At 34.3% G+C, this 6,265-nt stretch overlaps 1 non-coding gene across 1 annotated transcript; it reads right to left on the reverse strand.

The window, feature by feature from the left end:
- Positions 1–1,357: 1,357 nt before the first annotated feature.
- Positions 1,358–1,673, reverse strand: LOC149539994 (signal recognition particle RNA). Its single transcript, XR_016356640.1, has one exon.
- Positions 1,674–6,265: the final 4,592 nt, after the last annotated feature.

The raw sequence follows: 6,265 nt of genomic DNA on the forward strand, positions 1-6,265 counted from the left end.
AATTAAAATGTCACATCGCCACATACCTTGATAAATGAGAGATGCAACAATTTCAAATAATAATAACCCATTTTAAAAATTGATGTCAAGCCCATAAATAACTAGGCATGACTAAGCATAACACATTGACTCCCCCTCCTCCTAACTCAAAGTAGATAATAGGTCCCACTATTTTTCATAATGCAACATAGAAAAAGTTTGTGTGGTAATACAAATAAACTGAACTGAAGTGAAATTAATACATTTTATGTCCTATCCCTAGTATTGAATTAATATACATCCTTATCACCCTCACAATTATGAATTTAACTACCAAACCCTTCATGCAGTAGCTATAAGTGACTTAAAAAGGTGATGTTGATCAGATAACATGAAAGGTTAGGAGTGCTATATTACAAAGAAAAGTATATCTACTAAAGGAAAAATAAACTATTATGAGTAATTGAAGAAGGGTTGATTATGTGGAAGAAGATAGCATAGTAGGTTCAATTTCTTCAAGTATAAAAGTCATGATTGACTTGTATTCTCCAAATTGTTGCAGAAACTCCACCTTCATTTTAGGTTTGTGATGCAATGTCAAATGGTGCCCATTAACAAGAAACTTGTATCTCATATGATCAATGGTTGTGAGTTTAAAAAGTCCATTATCACAAACCTTGTTGATTTTATATGAACCTAACTAGCATATTTAGAACTTTCTTAGAGTGTTTTGATAACTAGAGTTGAATCGAAGAGCCCATTCACTCTGAAAGAACTTCTTGTCTTTTATATATTTGTTGTGCGATTATTTTCTCTAACTTTGAATTATTTATATTTTGTGTAGTGAAAATTTCCTAAATTTATCCAAAGCATTGAGTTGTAAGATCATTTCCTTCCATGGTATGGTTAGACCAATATCTTAGATGAGAAATGTTATGAGTGTCTTGAGTTCAAGTTCAATTGGCATAATTGTTTTTTTACAATACAATAGTTTAGGTGATGTAAAACAAATTGTTGTATTTCATGTTGTTTTATATGCCCTAGTTGATTACTAAGACCTGTTAGCCCTATATTATTTTTGGATTGTAATTGCCTTAGTTAGAAGAGACTATATTTTCCTATGTTTATTCCTTCTTGGTCATTAACATGTAGGTGGTAAGGTGGAGACTTTATACACCTCATATTATACTCATTGACTAAATTTGTCACGAGTGTAGAAGTCAAATGTTCTCATTGATAAGTGACTGTTTCCTTAAGAAGTCTATATCTTGTAAATATTTCTTCATTGAGGAAATCAAAAAATTTGTGACATTTGTAATTTCTATCTTATAGGGAAAATAGTCCCCACGGAATAGAAAATAGAGATTAGTGGCAAGCAAAAGGTGGAGGTCTGAGGATGAGGAGGCTGGGAGGATCAGTGGGTAGAGGGGCAAGCGGTGTGTAATCCTTCCACTGTAGGGAGCGGGACGTGTTTGTTGCTCTATGAAAGCAGCCTCACGTTTTCCCCTCCGTCTTAGGCTGTGAGACATGGCATCCTTCCTTCAAAGGATGGCCCCACAATAACTCTCTACTTGGAGCAGGGCGGGCCACATTATATTCCATGCATCTTCCCTCCTCGCCAGCTATTTAACTCTCTTGTTCCTCCACCTTATGCATCTCCACTCAGCTCACAAGCCCACGTTACCAAGCTCGAAAAATCACACCGTCAAACTCTCTGTATTTAAAAAGGTATTTTATTTCTTTCTTCCCGTGTATGGGATGAATGTGTATGCTAAAGGCTTCGCCACTGCTCGTTCAAATTAACAACGTTGTTTTCATTTCCAAACAACTTCGCTTCTCATTTCAAAATTCACATGAAACATGTAACATAATTTAGTCTGCTCTTGCGTTACCAGAATTATGCGGGGAGATCTAGCTTAACACAACCCCACAAATCTCCATCAATTGTAACCTTCTTGAAATTAGATGATGGTGGCTCAATAGAATTCGTTGACATAATATCACCTGCAGTATTCCCTTAAATCGTAAAACAATCCACTTTCTATCACACCTTTCCACATCCTCTGGATATCTGCAGACAACTACTTATAAATTAATCATACATCTAAAACAAATGCAATCGTCACAAAGTCTTTTCAGCATACTCTATTCAGTCTTTATTTCTTTTAAGTCCGACTACTTTAAGTGAACAGAGCAGAACAGATCGATACAAATTTTTCTGCATGGAAGCAGATAGAAACTATTTGGCAAAGATGGAAATGAGAGGATCATTAATGCATAAGCCACTATTGAGGATAAGTTCCAACCAAAGGTAGAAACGGTTAAACCATCCACTCATACAACCCTTCATTAGTTTTGAAGGTTGTTTTCCACTCATCTCCCTCCCTAATCCTTGTTTGATGGCACTCACTTTTGTGATCTATTTTTGAAAAATAACAAGCCCCTTCCATATAATCTATTAAGTCTTTTATTCTAGGTATAGGGAATCCGCACATAATTGTGATTTTTTTGAAGGCCCTTGCGTCTGTGCAAATTCTCCATTTATCTCCCTTGTCAGGTGCAAGAATATGAGGGACAACACAAAGACTAAGAATCTTCTTGATGAGTCCCTTCTCCAACAACTCTTGGAACTATTTTGGAATTCATCATTCTATGATGGGGTCATTTTTTATTCACAAACTTATTTGGTAGAGTGGCTCCAAAGATGAAGTCAATGCGGTGACTAACATCTCTGATTGGGGGTAGAGAGGTATTTCTTCCTTTACTACTCTCTCATACTTCCTAGATAACTCTTCCACTTATAGTGAAAAATCCTTCTTCTTACCCTTGACCGATAGATTTTCTTGTCATGATCTTTAGTTGGGTTAAACTCTTAGATGTTATAAAAAAATTCCATCCAACTTCTTTTTCCACATGGTGATTCTAATTTTTTGAATGACATAAGTTTTTATTTCTTCATAAATTCTTACAAATTGATGCCTCACATGTTCATCTCGATGAATTTTTTCTTAATACAATTTAACTTTCAACTCATCCGTGCTTTCATTATTCTTAGCTAACTTGTCAACTATGTTATCATCTACACCTCTAATTGAAAATCCTAGCTTCAACCAAAAGATTAGATGTTTCTAGATTCTTTCTAGTTGCCTCTGGTAGTAGTTTGACATGCATTGCTTCTTTGAATTTCACATTCATAAAGAAAGTCAACATGACTTTTAAGCCAAAAAGGGTTTTATTAGTTTTCCAAACCCAAAGTTCAACTTTTTTTCACTTATTTTACAACAAGTATAATACTTGTGATATTTCTATCAGGATTAAACTGTGTGATTTTGAGTCAAACTCATTGACCCATGTTTCATGAGTAGTGATTCAACATGAATCCATCTCTCATGAGAATAAATCGAACACTTAGCACTCATTGGACCTAGGTGATTCTCACAGGGGTGAAGCACCGGGACTTCCCGAGAGGTCACCCATCCTAGTACTACTCCAACATGAGTGCGCTTAACTACGGAGTTTCCTCCATGGTTAAACCCAAAGCTTGCAACCCCATTTGTAAAACCTTCACCAAGTGTTGTGCCTTATGAACCATTCATTAGAAAGCCCCTTAAGCTCATCAATTGATAAGTAGCAATATCACAATTTGACTTGGTGTGAAAATTATCTACTACTTATCAAGTATGATGCTTCCCAATTTTCTTATATTCCTTTTGTTTTACAAGTCCCCAAACTAAGCTTATAAGGGATGTCAAACCCAAGATATTTGTATTATTTCACTATTTCTAATGGGCTATAATTTAAAATCAATATAATTTACTTAACTCTTTTACTTAATGATTATTTCATGATTTTGATCTAGGTGACATTCAGTTACATAGATCAACCTCCTAAAAAGTGCTCTCAAATGCTGAACTATTTTTAAAATTAGTATAAGTAAAGTACTTTTGTGCCACATAATCATGCTTCCAACTTATCAATGTATATGTCAAATCACATGAGACATAGGGGTAGTCTTGTTTGACCCTAATATCATAATCAAAACACTTATACATTCCTTCACTAATTATATTTTTAGCTCTAGCTAGTCATTAGATTGTATGACTCCTCTAAATAGAGTTCTTCCACTATGTTTCATAATTCATCTCATTATATTATATTGAAGCTTCAAGCTCCAATGCCCCACTTGTTTATCAACTCTCTTCTCCTATAATGGTTAGGTAAGAATCTGTATTAGAACTTGTCATGAAATAATTCCTATGAAATTATGGCAACATCAATATTAATATTTTGTGATGCCCCTTCTCTTGGCTTGAGTATGTTATTCTTAAACTTGTAACAATTATTAGTATATGAAAAATATATAATAAATATATAGGAGTATGAAATAATAAATAGTGTCTTGATTTTTAATGGTGCTTTTGCAACAATTGAGTGATGGAGGGTTTGTGCAAGGGAGAATAGATGGAAGCTAGTTTTTTTGGAAGAAATAATGGTAGTAGTGGGTTTTAGTGACATGTTGATAGAGAAACATCAATGATCTATATGATTTAAGTTCTAATCAAATTAAAAACCAAAATGTGTGTGTGTGTGTGTGTGTGTGTGTGTGTGTGTGAGAGAGAGAGAGAGAGAGAGAGAGAGAGAGAGAGAGAGAGAGAGAGAGAGAGAGAGAGGTGTAACCCATGAACAATCAAATTTAATTAGTATGTCTAAGAAAAATGTGAAACATAGAGAGAATTGTAACCCAACACATTAAAGTGATTGTAAATTCCTTAATGGGAGCAATGACATTAATATATCATGCAAGCATTCACAACAATTATTTCCATTGTCAAATGCCTGCAAGAAAGGACAAATCAAGGTAAATGAGCACATGAGAAAATAGGAAAGAAGGGATCTGCCAACTCTAGGGTCAGTATGATCATATGATAATACATGAGATATTATATCAAATAAAATGTTTTCATCCGACAAAGGTAGTGGAACTATAAGTACAATTAAAGAAAAACACATAAAATTTACACATAAGAGTCCTTTTGGGCTGACATCATGGAGAGAAGAAATAATAGTTGACTATAATTATGTATCATCCCCAATCAAAAAAAAAAAAAAAGGAACATGTACAAAATAAGATATAACAAAATATAGAATAAGTGAGATACAAAAAAAAGATTTTGCATCAAATTTTTAACTCCTTTATCACCTTGCATCAATAGAGAAACACAGATCATTTCAAGAGATCTAAACAAAAAATAATGTAGCACGTCATGGGGAAAGTACATTAATGTAGCACGTCAATTTGTAGTACTTGGGGAAAGTGAGAAACTCTTAAGAGGAGTGACATCAAGTACAATAGATGAAAAAATAGCTAGTTCCAAACAAAGACCATGCTATGAAGATAGGTCACTATGTTTATTATTAGGATTGAAAGATAATTGTTTTGAAAACATAACTAGTAAATCGTAATTAACCATCTACCCTCAACCACATTGCTTCAAACTTGAAAGGGCACATTTCTAGAGTTCAATCCTCTTATAGGATCATTTCTAGAGTTGAATCCTCCTATAGGATCAAACTAATCAGGTAATGGTCAGATCTATGAATAGGCATTATCTTAGCCATGCATTTCCATTGATTTTTCACCCTATTCCTAGCTAAGAAGAATGTATCTAATTTTTCTTCAATATTTAAGAACCCTTCCTGCCTATTTTTCCAGATGAAATCTTCACTTCTAAAAGGGATCTCAAAGAGGCCATTTGTCATTATAAAATTTGTGAAATCCTATTGAATATGACTTGACAAACCTTTTCCACCTTGTTTATCTCTTGGAAAAAGAATTGCATTGAAGTCCCCCCCCCCCCCCCCCCCCCCACCACATGATGAATATCTATCCTGCCATTATTTCTTTCAGATTTGAAAGCTCCATACAAACTATTTTCTTTTGGGAACAATTATTCAGGCCATATATATTCAAAACATTAAACTCCACTCTTGGTTGTTTAGAGATAAATACAAAACATTTCCAACATCTTTCTTGATTAACCAAGGTAACCTTCTTGTTTCTTCTTTCGAGAGGAAACCCAACCCACGTGAAGCACCCTAAGCTTCCATCATCACACATTTACATCACCCAAAAAATATTTGAAACCATTTAGTGTCTTGATACTTGATCTTTGTTTCTTGCAACAAAACAAAATTTTGTCTCACTTGATCAGAAAAATAATTGATCATGTGGATTTTGTCAGGGGCATTGTTGTCACTGACATTCCATGATAAAAGGAGCTTCACT

Source organism: Cupressus sempervirens, chromosome 9 (genome assembly GCF_028749045.1).
Source record: "Cupressus sempervirens isolate cs-2001-9-10 chromosome 9, ASM2874904v1, whole genome shotgun sequence".
Classification (NCBI taxonomy): domain Eukaryota; kingdom Viridiplantae; phylum Streptophyta; class Pinopsida; order Cupressales; family Cupressaceae; genus Cupressus; species Cupressus sempervirens.